Source organism: Schistocerca nitens, chromosome 4 (assembly GCF_023898315.1).
Source record: "Schistocerca nitens isolate TAMUIC-IGC-003100 chromosome 4, iqSchNite1.1, whole genome shotgun sequence".
NCBI classification, from domain to species: Eukaryota; Metazoa; Arthropoda; class Insecta; order Orthoptera; family Acrididae; genus Schistocerca; species Schistocerca nitens.
In genome coordinates this window covers 179,664,983-179,680,563 of record NC_064617.1, presented here as the reverse complement: position 1 = coordinate 179,680,563, position 15,581 = coordinate 179,664,983, and the positions used below count along the sequence as shown (strand labels likewise).

At 43.8% G+C, this 15,581-nt stretch overlaps 1 protein-coding gene and 1 pseudogene across 1 annotated transcript in view; one reads left to right on the top strand and one right to left on the bottom strand.

Annotated features, from left to right (window-relative positions):
* The window catches only part of LOC126252188 (uncharacterized), a 1,014,765-nt gene that overhangs the window by 870,629 nt on the left and 128,555 nt on the right, over positions 1–15,581 (top strand). The window lies entirely within an intron of this gene.
* LOC126254297 (5S ribosomal RNA) lies at positions 13,265–13,382 on the bottom strand (annotated as a pseudogene).

Genomic DNA, 15,581 nt, shown 5'->3' with positions numbered 1-15,581 from the left:
TGCTCTTCCAAGTCCTTTGCTGTCTCTGACAGAATTACAATGTCATCGGCGAACCTTAAAGTTCTTATTTCTTCTCCATGGATTTTAATACCTACTCCGAATTTTCCTTTTGTTTCCTTTACTGCTTGCTCAATATACAGATTGAATACCATCGGGGAGAGGCTACAACCCTGTCTTACTCCCTTCCCAACCACTGCTTCCCTTTCATGTCCCTCGACTCTTATAACTACCATCTGGTTTCTGTACAAATTGTAAATAGCCTTTCGCTACCTGTATTTTACCCCTGCCACCTTTAGAATTTGAAAGAGAGTATTCCAGTCAACATTGTCAAAAGCTTTCTCTAAGTCTACAAATCCTAGAAACGTAGGTTTGCCTTTTCTTAATCTTTCTTCTAAGATAAATCGTAAGGTCAGTATTGCCTCACGTGTTCCAGTATTTCTACGGAATCCAAACTGATCTTCCCCGAGGTTGGCTTCTACTAGTTTTTCCATTCGTCTGTAAAGAATTCGTGTTAGTATTTTGCAGCTGTGACTTATTAAACTGATTGTTCGGTAATTCTCACATCTGTCGACACCTGCTTTCTTTGGGATTGGAATTATTATATTCTTCTTGAAGTCTGAGGGTATTTCGCCTGTTTCATACATCTTGCTCACCAGATGGTAGAGTTTTGTCAGGACTGGCTCTCCCAAGGCCGTCAGTAGTTCCAATGGAATGTTGTCTACTCCGGGGGCCTTGTTTCGACTCAGGTCTTTCAGTGCTCTGTCAAACTCTTCACGCAGTATTGTATCTCCCATTTCATCTTCATCTACATCCTCTTCCATTTCCATAATATTGTCCTCAAGTACATCGCCCTTGTATAGACCCTCTATATACTCCTTCCACCTTTCTGCTTTCCCTTCTTTGCTTAGAACTGGGTTTCCATCTGAGCTCTTGATGTTCATACAAGTGGTTCTCTTATCTCCAAAGGTCTTTTTAATTTTCCTGTAGGCAGTATCTATCTTACCCCTAGTGAGATAAGCCTCTACATCCTTACATTTGTCCTCTATCCATCCCTGCTTAGCCGTTTTGCACTTCCTGTCGATCTCATTTTTGAGACGTTTGTATTCCTTTTTGCCTGCTTCATTTACTGCATTTTTATATTTTCTCCTTTCATCAATTAAATTCAATATTTCTTCTGTTACCCAAGGATTTCTACTAGCCCTCGTCTTTTTACGTACTTGATCCTCTGCTGCCTTCACTACTTCATCCCTCAGAGCTACCCATTCTTCTTCTACTGTATTTCTTTCCGCCATTCCTGTCAATTGTTCCCTTATGCTCTCCCTGAAACTCTCTACAACCTCTGGTTCTTTCAGTTTATCCAGGTCCCATCTCCTTAAATTCCCACCTTTTTGCAGTTTCTTCAGTTTCAATCTGCAGTTCATAACCAATAGATTGTGGTCAGAGTCCACATCTGCCCCTGGAAATGTCTTACAATTTAAAACCTGGTTCCTAAATCTCTGTCTTACCATTATATAATCTATCTGATGCCTTTTAGTATCTCCAGGGTTCTTCCATGTATACAACCTTCTATCATGATTCTTAAACCAAGTGTTAGCTATGATTAAGTTGTGCTCTGTGCAAAATTCTACAAGGCGGCTTCCTCTTTCATTTCTTAGCCCCAATCCATATTCACCTACTACGTTTCCTTCTCTCCCTTTTCCTACACTCGAATTCCAGTCACCCATGACTATTAAATTTTCGTCTCCCTTCACTATCTGAATAATTTCTTTTATTTCATCATACATTTCTTCAATTTCTTCGTCATCTGCAGAGCTAGTTGGCATATAAACTTGTACTACTGTAGTAGGTGTGGGCTTCGTATCTATCTTGGCCACAATAATGCGTTCACTAAGCTGTTTGTAGTAGCTTACCCGCGTTCCTATTTTCCTATTCATTATTAAACCTACTCCTGCATTACCCCTATTTGACTTTGTGTTTATAACCCTGTAGTCACCTGACCAGAAGTCTTGTTCCTCCTGCCACCGAACTTCACTAATTCCCACTATATCTAACTTTAACCTATCCATTTCCCTTTTCAAATTTTCTAACCTACCTGTCCGATTAAGGGACCTGACATTCCACGCTCCGATCCGTAGAACGCCAGTTTTCTTTCTCCTGATAACGACATCCTCTTGAGTAGTCCCCGCCCGGAGATCCGAATGGGGGACTATTTTACCTCCGGAATATTTTACCCAAGAGGACGCCATCATCATTTAATCATACAGTAAAGCTGCATGCCCTCGGGAAAAATTACGGCCGTAGTTTCCCCTTGCTTTCAGCCGTTCGCAGTACCAGCACAGCAAGGCCGTTTTGGTTATTGTTACAAGGCCAGATCAGTCGATTGCAACTACTGAAAAGGCTGCTGCCCCTCTTCAGGAACCACACGTTTGTCTGGCCTCTCAACAGATACCCCTCCGTTGTGGTTGTACCTACGGTACGGCTATCTGTATCACTGAGGCACGCAAGCCTCCCCACCAACGGCAAGGTCCATGGTTCATGGGGGGGGGGGGTCAGCTTTGGTATGAGAACGAAAAACGGACGAACGTTAGTAAAAATTGACATTAATATATTAAATATTACCTTTTCTTTGAAGTGTCCCAATTTTTTACGTGCAAAGGGGCGAAGGCACTGTCGCGGCTTTTGACTTGCCAAAACTGGCAACCCTACATAGTGCTGAAGGAGCATGGACTGACGTGCTCGTACTGTTATCCAAGCTCTGATCGACTAGATGCCTAGTCCAGTCAGAGACGTTGTTGCTCCATAGTTCACAGGTTTCCGTGCTATATTTCACGCCCTGTATACATATATCTGAATCAGCTACAACTTCAGCCTTATAATCTTTCTACTGTGTTGTATACGCACAATACGTAAAATATCTTTATTTGACCAGCAGTGTATGACACCTAAGTGGTATGAAGTGTAACCGCTTTCTGTAACAAATCGGTCGCGATAAATGTGTACTTCGCGCAAATTAATTAACACCTACACTGGCTAAGTTGCCGGAAGATAAAAGTGTCACATAGTTCTAATACTAACGGAAAACGGTAAACACACTTAAGAATTATGTATCTGTCTCTCCACGTCAGAAAACCAACTGTATTAGTATTGGCATGTAATAGGTCTTTCGCATAGGTAACAACAAACACTACCCTTGAGATAACCGTAACTAAGATTTTATTGCTGCAGTTCTCGGCACTAGCGTACCCTGTACAAGCTTCTTCCTCTCCGCGTAACTACGGCGACCTATATCCGTTTGAAGTTCCGTGCTGTGTTCAAGCCTTGGTCTTCTTCTACAATTTTTACCCTCCATACACCCTTCTGCTATCGAGATGTGCGTTTGCTTAGCTGAGTGCCGGCACGGTCGCTCAGCGTGTTCGGTCAGAGGGTTAGCTGCCCTCTGTAATAAAAAACTGATTTAATCGAACAACAGCGAACTTTAAAAAAACGGATGTATTACGACGTCCGCCCCGAGCAGATTCAACGAACAAAAGCGAACAAAATGATATTAAAAAAAAAAGTGGTAACGTGCTTGCCTCCCATGCAGCGGACCCGGGTTCGATTCCCAGCCGCGTTGAAAATTTTCTGCGCTCATTTCATCCTCATCACTGGCACACAAGTCGGCCATGTGGCGTCGACTGAAACAAGACTTTTGCACTCGGCGACCTAACTTCCCCGGATGTGGCCTCCCGGCCAACAATACCTCACGCTCATTTCATTTCATTTTGTTACCAAACTAACTATTCTTTGATGCTACTGGACGTTTACCATCAACTGACCCTTTCTTTTAGTCGTGTTGTGCAGTAAGTTTCTTTTTTCTCCAATTCCATTTACTACCTCCTCGTTTGTTATTCGACGTTTCCATCTATTCTTCAGTATTATTCCGCATACCCACATTTCAAAAGTTTCTATCCCTTTCAGTGTGAACTGTACACATATCGTCCACGTTTCACTTCTGTTCAAGCCTACACTTAAGGCAAATACTTTCAAAAAAATACTCTCTAACACCTAAATTTATATTCCTTGTTAACAAATTTCTCTTTGAGGGTTGAATAACACTTAGCCGGTTTCCTGTTCTACTGATTTTTATTTGTATGTACTCGTTTACGGCTTATTAGGCCATCTTCAGATAACTACCGGCTACTTTTTACAAGGACCTTGTGTTCTTACGAACCAGACATTCTGGACTAAGATACAAAACTCTTACATACGATCTTTGGTTGTGGTATTAGAGGAGGAGGAGGAGATTAGTGTTTAACGTCCCGTCGACAACGAGGTCATTAGAGACGGAGCGCAAGCTCGGGTGAGGCAAGGATGGGAAAGGAAATCGGCCGTGCCCTTTCAAAGGAACCATCCCGGCATTTGCCTGAAGCGATTTAGGGAAATCACGGAAAACCTAAATCAGGATGGCCGGAGACGGGATTGAACCGTCGTCCTCCCGAATGCGAGTCCAGTGTGCTAACCACTGCGCCACCTCGCTCGGTAGTTGTGGTATTGTCTTTGGAATTCTGAAACGGGTCTTTTGACTTTTTGTTCTGTAAAACCGTTCTTTAACATAATAAATCACGTTTATGGTTTGTCAATACCATGTCACATAGTTCTAATATCAACGCAACACGGTAAACACACCTAAGAATTATGTATCTGCCTCTCCACGTCAGATAACTAACTGTTTTAATATTGTCATGTAATAGGTCTTTCATTTTATAGTTTGTCAATACCATGTATGACAAACCATAAAATATGATTTATTATATTAAAGAACAGTTTTACAGAACAAAAAGTCAAAAGACCCGTTTGACAATTCCAAAGACAATACCACAACTAAAGATCGTATGTAAGAACTTTGTAACTTAGTCCAGAATGTTTGGTTGGTAAGAACACAAGCTCCTTGTAAACAATAGTCAGTAGTTATCTGAAGATGGCCTAATAAGTCGAAAACGAGTTCATACAAATAAAAATCAGTAGAACAGGAAACCGCCTAAGTATTATTCAACCCTCAATATGGAATTGTTCTATCAAGAAATTCTATCAAGAAGCTACGGAAGAATCCATAAATAAAATATCTCTTTTTCAGCAACGCTGTCCTTGTTATTTCTAATCTATATTTTACATGCCTTTTACTTTAGCCATCGTCAGCTATTTTTCCCATATCGCGAAATTCATTTACCGCGCTAAGACTCTCGTTAATAACATGCAGATGTATAAACATGGCTCGCGGGTTCTACGGCTCCAAGAAAACTACCGAGTTATTCACCCTCTCCTGCTTTTCTTTCTCCTTTATTCTTTCTGTATTCTTCTTTTTGTGTAGCGAACGGTGTCCATATTTCTCAGATTTTTGTTATGACCTTGTTGTGGCATGACTGTCGTCCAGTAGCACTTCACCTCAACACGACTGCACCACTGTAGTGTCTAGACAACTATACAAATAAATAATCCAAGTAAAATAACAATCAAACAGGAAGTAGAACTCTGGTATAGTTGAACACAATTAGTACTTCCTCGACCAGGCAGCTTCCAATAACTAACACCGCAGCTTGACATGCAATACAAGTGTGATAGTTCGATTTACGTCTGTATCTTCTAAGTTATGTCTGAGATGACTTCCTAGATATTCATTGTGGTAGCACTCTCCGATGGCTGCCGTAGACGGTCAGGGTGCGATTTGTGCTTTTACCAGTGGGGGGGGGGGGGGAGATGTCTTAGGGCAGGGCTTCACAGCATACGTGCTCGCGGAGCAAGCTGTGAGCAGCAAGGCGCGAGCACGGAGCAGCGCGAGCACGCTATCCCCACTACCGGACCAGAGCGGAGAGTGGGGGGAGTCACGTGGGATACACAACAGCTGCCGCCAGTCGATGTAAATCCGCGGCCACCTGCAGGGATATCACTCACGAATTATTACTGCGACAAATGAAACAAATAAAGGAGAATGTACACGTGCCTCATAATTTTATTAGCTTAGTGTATACCTCTACCATCTGTAGACACTGAAACTAAAGAATTCCACGACAATCCTATATTTTCAACACTTTCTTCAACACTACTTAAAATATCACCTCCGGTTGTAGTGTTCTTCATGGCTACTACATCGAGGAGCTCCTCCCTCACCTGAAGATCTCTATTAACACCTCTAATAAATATGGCAAGCTGCGCTGTTCCAGTGATATCAACACTTTCGTCCAGAGCTAGAGAAGACGCCATAAAATCTTTACAGATATTTGCAAGCTGGCTCTGGACGTCGTCTGCCATGTCCTGTATGCGACGCATAATGGTCATGTTAGATAATGGCACAATCCGAAACTGTTCAACTTCAGATGGACACAAATGTTCCACTGCAACTACCAAACATTCCTTTATTAAATCGCCATCAGTTAAGGGGCGCAGGGATTTTGCTAAAAGCAAAGCAATTTTGTAACCCACTCTGAGAGCTGCCTCACTTGATTTTTCTTCGTCATCCAGATCTTCTTCGGATAGCTTCCTTTTAAGTTTAATAACTTCCTGTCCACGATCTGGTCAATCACATTTTCTACGTCCGTAGTCTTTCGCGTGGTACGACATATAATGTCGCTGCAAATTAAATTTCGTAAAAGAATTCAGCGTTTTGTGACATACTAAACATTTTGCAACACCATCTTTTTCAGTAAACAGATACAATTCCTCCCAATGGGGGTTGAACTGCGAAAGCATGGTTGGGGTTACACAACGGCGACTTCACATGTTTCTTAACCAGCGAAGTGACTGTCAAGAGCTGATCGTAGTACTTTAAACGTTACACAGTCGGCGCGAATTCAATAGGCACGCTGCGGCCCTATTCAAACGTGCGCGCGCAGTTCCCCTCCCTCCCCACCCTCCCTACTCCGCGACCTTGCAGCTGCTCGCGAGCACGTGCCTGAGCAGACCCGAGTAGCGAGTACTCGCGCTCAAAACCGGCCAGTTGTTAAGCCCTGTCTTAGGGGGTTAGTATAATTACATATGTTACTAGCTTGGACCGCGGCGTTACCCGTGGTTAAACAGTTATTTATAAATAGATGTTAAGGCCGAAACTCACTATGCACGCGTATGCACTATCAGAAAATTCATCCCTTGTTATATCTTCAAAAGTTCATTATAGGTAAAGCTTATTTACAAAATCATCTACATACAGGTATACGACGGGAATTCAAAAAGTAAAGGCACATTTGTGAAAAGCTGTACTTATTCTGATGGTAGAAAACTGAAACATGCGTTATTTTTCTACGTAACCTCCCTGGACTTAATGTAGTTTTCCCGACTTTTTTTTTTATTTCATCAGAAAATACGTTTTTCGGTTGCATCTGTAACCAATTTTGCACCGCAGCAATGGCGTCTTCATCACTTTCAAATCTTCCGTTAAGGCTCCAAACATGTGAAAATCACTTGGAGCCAGGTCTGTACTGTATGGTGGATGTTCCAGCACCTCGAATCTCAACTTGTTTTTGCGTCGGCTGTCCGTTTGGCAGAATGTGGGCGAGCGTTATCTTGCTGCAGGATGACACCTCTTCACAGTTTTCCACGACGTTTGGATCTGATTGTAGGTTTTAGTTTCGTACGCAACACATCACATCCACCATACAATACAGACCTGGCTGTAAAGCCTCGTTTACGCTGGGGCGACGTCTTGCAACATTGTGGCATGGTACGGAAATGTGGCGTGCGTCGCCTTGTAGCATGCTACAAAAGGCAACATCTTGCGGCGTATGTTGCATGCGGCAGGTTAATTTATACCAAAGCAACAGAATTTGTGCCACACGTGTGTCGGTCTTGCAGTATAAATGATGATAAAATATCGCAGCGGCGGCCTACTTGGTACTTGCACATGCAGCTAACAACGGAAATGAAAACGAAAGGAAAAGAAAACGATGGTGGAAGAGAAGAGTATTTGAAGAAGGTCCACGAAATAGTATCCTAGGAACTAGAAGCACACGATGGTGCGCTATTTAGTAATATGTGCTTTCGTCCCAGGCGCGTTAGTCCGCGTCATACCGTTGCCAAAAGGTGGCCTAACGGTAAATGTTCGCACAGGCACCGGGCCGGTCACAACAACCCTGTGTCAGGGCCCGGGGTGGGAATTTCAGCCCCCAGATCACCCAACTCTGCGGTACGACTGCTGCGGTATGACTGCCACACTACTTCCCTGGCAAGCTCGCAAGTAAACGGATGACGCACCTTAGACGAAAGCAACAATGACAACATGAGAATGGTGCTTTAGTTCTAAATGTTTTGAAATGCTTAACTACTACGTAACACTTTTTCAAAATTAATAAGCAAACCTATTAATAGTAAGACTGTATTAAAAACTTTCAGTGTTCGGCTCCACAAATTTAAATTACATGAGTTTTACTCCAGTGCATGGGAAATAAACATCCCAGGTTTGGATGCATAAACTAAAGCCAGAAGAGGGGATGGTCTGATGCAGAGGGGGGGAAATCCCCCCCATCCCCCCTTGCAAATCGCACACTGCGTAGACCGTAGCTGGCTTCTTCGCGTCAACTGCAACCGTGGGCTGGTCGCACCGTCAACCCACGGTGAACTCGCTGTGGACTGAGCGTGGACTTTTTTTTTTTTTACTTTATTGTTATTTGAACACCTGAACGAGCAGGTAGGCTGGCAGCCGCATGCTACGCCGCTCTTCAGCCATAGTGGTGACAATAACAGTACAAGAACGGAGAATTAAAATGAACAGAGTGATGGGCAAAAAATAGTGGTCACAGATACACAAAAAACACGGAGCCGTTCACACGCGACGATAACGACACTGAAAACACGTTGACACGGCGCAGATAACACTGATGAATCCGACGGCACAAGTGAACGTAGAAGCGGGACCGCGGACACTAAAAACACAAAACGACGTCACACACACGAGACACAGATGGCGATGATCTCTGGCGCGCGAAAGTTCACGTAGCGTGTGCGAGTCCGAGTCCGGGGACCTGCCAAGAGGGGAAGAAGGGTGAGCGTGGGTGGAGAGGGTGGAGAGGGGAGAACATAGATGCCAATGGCTGAGGAGATGGTAGGAGGAGTAGAAGGACAGGGGAGGGGAGGCCCAGGGGAGGAGTGGGGAGAAGGGGAGGAGGGATGGAGGGTGCCCAAAGGAACAGATACAGGAAGAGGGAGGGAGGATCAAAGTTGGTAGGAGGGGTAGATGGGGGGGAGGAGGACATCATCAGGGAGGGGGAGCTGGCGGAAGCCACCTTGGGAGAGGGTAAGGAGGGTGGAGAGATGGAGACCGGGTGGGACGTGCGAATACAGGCGCGGCAGTGGGCGGGGGTGGGAGAGGATCGGGGAGACGAGCGGGTGAGGAGGATCGAGTTTATGGGAGGTGTACAGGATCCGTATCCTTTCAAGGAAAAGGAGGAGGTGGGGTAAGGGGATGAGATCATACAGGATCCGCATAGGGGAGGGGAGACGGATGCGATAGGCGACGTGGAGAGCATGGCGTTCAAGGATTTGGAGGGATTTGTAAAAAGTAGGGGGGGGGGGGGGGAACGGAGATCCAAGCCGGATGGGCATGACAGAGGATAGGGCGGATGAGGGATTTATAGGTGTGGAGAATGGTGGAGGGGTCCAGACCCCATGAGCGTGGACTCAGCAGCGCTGGTTATATGATCACGCGGATGATTACAGTCAGTCCTTGTGATTGGCTCCCGCTGGCCGGGATGACGAGCTACTTGCTCATTGGCCCTCTGCGTAACGTGATGTCATGCCACGGGTGACTGGCATCTATGGAAGGTGTGGCAACGTAGTACCGTCGGCTGCGGTACCCTCTCGGAGCGGACGTAGTTATCAGCCTTGTCGAACGGCCGCGCCAGCCGTAAAAAGTGGTGTCGTCCAGGTGGCGTAGGAGGATGTAACAGCTCTGATGAATCACTGCAACCTAGAGAGACTGTAATTAAAATCGAATAAAAAAAGTCTGTTCTTAAAAGACTTCGTATTCATTGACTGTATTACAATTTACTACTATGACAACTATCGGAAATATGGACCTTTTGGTCATTTTCAAGCGGCTACAGCTGCTATCAATAACACATCGATGTTAGACATACCACTTACAGAAATACACTTTTCGCAGTACAGCCATGAAAAATGTAAGTTAAAATAAACGTCAATTTCTCCACTCTTACTTTAAGATTAGCATCCAAGAGTATACTGGTCTATATTGGCAATGGTTTTGTGTCAGGACGCCTGCTTGCGTCTTAAATATAGTCCGAGAAACTCCGTCAGAACAGGCCTCGGAAGGCTCAATGGCACCGACCGGCCATCATCTTCAGCCGATAGGCGTCACTGGGTGCGGATATGAGAGGCATGTGGTCAACGCAACGCTTTCCCGGCCATTGTGTTTTCGTGACCGGAGCCGCTACTTCTCAGTCAAGTAGCTCCTCATTCGACCTCACAAGGGCTGAGTGCATCCCGCTTCACAACAGTGCTCGGAAGGCCCGGACGGTCACCCATCCAAGTGCTAGCCCTGCCCGACACCGCTTAACTTCAGTGACTTGACTGGAACCAGTGTTACTACTGCGGCAAGGCCGTTGGCAAATATAGTTCAAATGGCTCTGAGCACTATAGGACTTAACATCTGAGGTCATCAGTCCCCTAGAACTTAGAACTACTTAAACCTAACTAACCTAAGGACTTCACACACATCCATGCCCGAGGCAGGATTCGAACCTGCGACCGTAGCAGTCGCGCGGTTCCGGACTGAGTGCCTAGAACCGCTCGGCCACTTCGGCCGGCGGCAAATATAGCCTTTGGCTAACGTGTAAATGCGTTAGATCTGGTTCCCACCTGTTTTGAACAATTAAGTTTTCGTTACTGACATGTGCTGTAAGCACGAATTCAGTTTCGTGTGTTTTCCTTCTGCCACATATTGATAAAATTAGTTAAGAGTGCTGCATTTATCTGTGCGTTTAATGATATGTTCTCATAACATCATGATGAATTTTATACTTTATATAGACTGTGCATGTTTTTTTATTAATGCTTTTGACTACTATGTTTTCAGCACGTGAGTAATTTTCGGTTTAAGTCATATTTTTCATCGTCGTACTGTGAAATGTGTGTGTATTTCTGCAGTGGTATGCTAAAGTTCAATGTATATATTAATTGCAGCTCTAACCAACTGGAAATGATCAAGACGTAAACATTGTAGTATAATGTTAATTAATATTGTGTTTATACTGGTTGCTGGTGAGGAGGAAAGTTACTTATTAGTATTTTATTAATGATCTCATTCATAAGCAGCCGTATCACAGTCATCACAGTCGCTCAAGAAAGTTGTAATTAAGCTTTACTTGTTTAATCAGAATCGGACGATGACTCTCCTTGTCCGCAGTCTCGATGATTCAAAGGGATCTGCAATCCTGTGTAAACAAAATGTCTTGGTTTTCTTGCGTTGCGTAGTCAGTCGGGAAACCTCAGATCAAGCAGAAAGTTTGCTTTGATAGAGTTTCATTATCCGATGAAATAATGGAGCTCTTGGATCTATCAATTGCAGGTTCGTTTCCAATTCATCGGAAGGTCCCTTCTGAACACCAATGAAACGACACCTCCGTGCAAATTTCCAATTAGAGAATACATATATAATGAAATTCCTTACACACCTTTGATGTAAACGCTCAGTATATATTTCCTTGAATAACATACAAAACATTTTCAATCTCTTTCTTCCAGTAATCTCGATAGCAAAATTACACTTATTCAATGGGCTATTCGGCACGGAGAAGATCCTAGAAGTCCTCTCAACATACCAGAGAGAATATTACAAAGAGTAATTATGCGCTCATGGAATAGTAATAGTACTGTACTACTTTGCACATCGATTCTGCGAGTATATATATGGTTAAGTAGGAAACGTAATTCACTCATAGAATTGTCCGGGGATAATTAGTAGAATATAAAGAGATATTACAGTAGTAGTGGATACTGTAATAAATGCATAGTCAGTGGTGAATATGAAGTCTTTTAAAAAGTTCTACGTGATTGTGAGCCCACAACAAATACAGTTGTAAAAGAGGATAAACTGCCAGCGCACAACACGGAGTGGGACACGAGAAACGACGCTTAGGCCTGTTGGGATTAGGACCTGCTCCATAGCGCTCTCGCCGCCTACAGCTAAGCAGGCTAAGCAGCTCAGACAACAGCGCGACCCGTCCTAAGTAGTTAGACGATGCGACGGGCTGAAAAGGCGGCAGCAGTACAGAAGAAAAGAATCCTACGAAACCAGTCGAAACGTGAACGAACAAGAATACGGAGGAATGAAGAAACAAACAATGACCAACTTCTTTTCGGCGGCATCGCAATACCATACCAGAAAGCGGTGAAGAATTGGGTGTAATTTTGGATGGCCACATCAAAAGGGCAGAAAATATTGTTGTCACGTGCAGGTAAACTCGATCTTGCCAAAGTGCCTTTCAGAGATTTCGAAATATATTTCGACAGGATGTGAAACGCACACTCGCGCGTTCACTCGTTCCGCCGAACCTACACTACTGCGAGGTGGTCCAACACGGCAAGTGCGACTTGAACCGGGTGGTCGGGGATAGATGGTGCCTGACAATGGAGCAGCCGCTATACCTCCACGAACGCTAACAGAAGTTAGCTGATGGTCTGAAGATGGTCTAAAACGGACCGAAACCGGTAACTTTACATTAAAAAAAGTTTATTGAGGTTGTGACAGATAATATTCATTTTTAAGTAATACATAAACCGCAGTACTCCAGAGAGACATGTTATCAAAAATTAACAAAATATATCCAAGTTCTATGCTGACTGCTGTGTATGAAAATTCTTCAGTGTCTGATAATCAATTTCAGTTTTTATGTTTGCAGGTTCGTCTTTCTACTGCGTGATAAGGAAAAGATTATAGCATCCGTAGAGCAGGGAGGACGACTGTGATAAGTTTAAGATCAAATCAGAATCAGTCGTCAGATGCTTTCTCTAAAGCGCTCCAGAGCGGCGCAGAACTTCTATACATCGTTAAAATAATAAATCAAACTCTTCTCTCTTAAAAGCACTCCGTTTTCAGGCCACGAGTGGCCTACCGCGACCATCCGACCGCCGTGTCATCCTCTGTGGAGGATGCGGATAGGAGGGGCGTGGGGTCAGCACACCGCTCTCCCGGTCGTTATGATGGTATTCTTGACCGAAGCAGCTACTATTCGGTCGCGTAGCTCCTCAATTGGCATCACGAGGCAGAGTGCACCCTGAAAAATGGCAACAGCCCATGGAGGCCTGGATGGTCACCCATCCAAGTGCCGACCACGCCCGACAGTGCTTAACTTCGGTGATTTCACGGGAACCGGTGTAACCACTGCGGCAAGGCCGTTGCCATTCTCTCTCTTAAAGTTGTATTCAAATGTCTAAGTAATTCAATTATATTTTGTCGTACGACCTAAAACCACCTCTTCAGCCTCACACGTATAATAAAAATTTGTAACATATTTTTCAGATAAAGTTAATATTAGTCTGTAGGCCAGTCCTGACCAAACTCTAGCATCTGGTGAGCAAGATGTATGAGACAGGCGAAATACCCTCTGACTTCAAGAAGAATATAATAATCCCAATCCCAAAGAAAGCAGGTGTTGACAGATGTGAAAATTACCGAACTATCAGTTTAATAAGTCACAACTGCAAAATACTAACGCGAATTCTTTACAGACGAATGGAAAAACTGACAGAAGCCGACCTCGGGGAAGATCAGTTTGGATTCCGTAGAAATGTTGGAACACGTGAGGCAATACTGACCCTACGACTTATCTTAAAAGAAAGATTAAGGAAAGGCAAACCTACGTTTCTAGCATTTGTAGACTTAGAGAAAGCTTTTGACAATGTTGACCGGAATACTCTCTTTCAAATTCTGAAGGTGGCAGGGGTAAAATACAGGGAGCGAAAGGCTATTTTCAATTTGTACAGAAATCAGATGGCAGTTATAAGAGTTGAGGGGCATGAAAGGGAAGTAGTGATTGGGAAGGGAGTGAGACAGGGTTGTAGCCTCTCCCCGATGTTATTCAATCTGGATATTGAGCAAGCAATAAAGGAAACAAAAGAAAAGTTCTGAGTAGGTATTAAAATCCATGGAGAAGAAATAAAAACTTTGAGGTTCGCCGATGACATTGTAATTCTGTCAAAGACAGCAAAGGACTTGGAAGAGCAGCTGAACGGAATGGACAGTGCCTTGAAAGGAGGATGTAAGATGAACATCAACAGAAGCAAAACGAGTATAATGGAATGTGGTCGAATTAAGTCGGGTGATATTGAGGGAATTAGATTAGGAAATGAGACACTTAAAGTAATAAAGGGGTTTTGCTATTTGGGGAGCAATATAATTGATGATAGTCGAAGTAGGGAGGATATAAAATGTAGACTGGCAATGGCAAGGAAAGCGTTTCTGAAGAAGAAAAATTTGTTAACATCGAGTATAGTTTTAAATGTCAGGAAGTCGTTTCTGAAAGTATTTGTATGGAGTGTAGCCATGTATGGAAGTGAAACGTGGATGTTAAATAGCTTAGACAAGAAGAGAACAGAAGCTTTCGAAATGTGGTGCTACAGAAGAATGCTGAAGATTAGATGGGTAGATCACATAACTAATGAGGAGGTATTGAATAGAATTGGGGAGAAGAGGAGCTTGTGGCACAACTTGACTAGAAGAAGGGATCGGTTGGTAGGACATGTTCCGAGACATCGAGGGATCACCAAATTAGTATTGGAGGGCAGCTTGGAGCGTAAAAATCGTAGAGGGAGACCAAGAGATGAATAAACTAAGCAGATTCAGAAGGATGTAGGCTGCTGTAGGTACTGGGAGATGAAGAAGCTTGCACAGGATAGAGTAACATGGAGAGCTGCATCAAACCAGTTTCAGGACTGAAGACCACAACAACAACAACGCAAATCTAGCATTAACTTCACAGCTTCAAATAATTTATTTTGTGTTATAAGGTTTGCACCTCTGAATGAGCAAGCCCATCTGCTAAACACTGCAGTCAGCTCAAAACCAAATGTTACGTTATAAAATAATACGAGATCTCATGGCGAAAACAGGGATAATACTTGATCGGTTGCTTCGAGAGACTATGGCCTTTGGCGCGTTGAGTTTTGTTACCAAATAATCGACAGAGTGTTCTATCTTGAAAGGCGTCACACATTCTCCCCGTGTTCAACAATTACATGAAAAGACAAATACACCATTCCTGCAGTCTCATATCAAACACATTTTTTAACATGGAAAACAGCTATAAAACGGCTTGTACAGACATTGAGTAGACGATCACAAGTAGCGAGACTAACCGACAATTTCGTGACGCTGCAGCGTTTAGAATGTAGGACAAGTGGTACCGGCCGATTTGAAGCTGTGAGGGCGGGTCCTGAGTCGGTAGAACACTTGCCCCCAAAGAACATCTCTCCCAGGTTCGAATCCCGTTCCACCACACAGTTTTAATCTCCCAAGAAATGTCAGAGTAGCGCACTATACGCTGGAGAGCGAAAACTCATTCTGAAAGTAAACAAAGTGCCTCCATCTTCTCCAAGTTGTA